Here is a 916-nt window from a genome sequence, read left to right as displayed (position 1 = left end):
TGAGACATATTATTCAGACTAAGAGTGAGTGAGCAGGTCTACTTTAGAGGAAACCTTACATTATGTGTCAGTATATATTCTCACAAACATCTAGCCATGTTTTAAGGGATGCTAGAATTTGGCGAAGAAGTCTCTGCTAAGCTGGCTATGTCATTTGGTAATTCAGCTGTAGTTCTCTAAAGTACATTGTGTGACCTTCTGAACAAAAGTTATATATGGATGTCTGATATCTCAATCGTAAAAATAAACTTTTATCCTATTCATCACTGTCTAAAATCAATCTGGCTTTGTGTTAGCTTGAGAAAGAAGTCTATACTGGGAAGCTTTCAGAACAAGAGAATACTTCATGGCATCAAATGGAAGCAAAATCAAAGTCTATTTTGGATTTGCTGTCATTGTTTTGTCAAATTCAGTCAAAATGGGGTCACTAGGTTTTGCAGCAATTCGAGCATGTTTTCACCAAGAGAGACACAGTGTTTGAAATGTATGTTAATGTTGTTAATTATTTTGTATTGTGATGCTTTGGCAACATTGTTTAATTTAACTTTCATGCCAATAATGTTGTTGGTCCTTCGTAAAAAGAAGAAGAGTTATACTTACTTTACAGAACACCCGAAGAAAAAAAGGTCTATCTATTACGTTAGGAACCAATGTAATAAGAGAATTATAGACCCACAACTTATATAACTCATTTATAATTGGTACATCAACGTTTTCATAATACGTATGGTGCGATACGTTACTATCAACAACCATAGAGGGTACAACGTTCATGTTAAGGTTTATATGAAACTTTGTTATGAACCATTGACAATGTAAAGGTGTATTACTGCCTCCGTCAGTGCAAGTAAACTAGTTTATCTTTTGGACAAACAGAAGCTACAACGGGATTGGTGTTACAGTTAACCCTTAGTTA

This window comes from Notothenia coriiceps, unplaced genomic scaffold (genome assembly GCF_000735185.1).
Source record: "Notothenia coriiceps isolate Sejong01 unplaced genomic scaffold, NC01 NC01_scaffold00021940, whole genome shotgun sequence".
Taxonomy (NCBI): domain Eukaryota; kingdom Metazoa; phylum Chordata; class Actinopteri; order Perciformes; family Nototheniidae; genus Notothenia; species Notothenia coriiceps.
Note: the sequence above shows the minus strand (reverse complement) of the source record.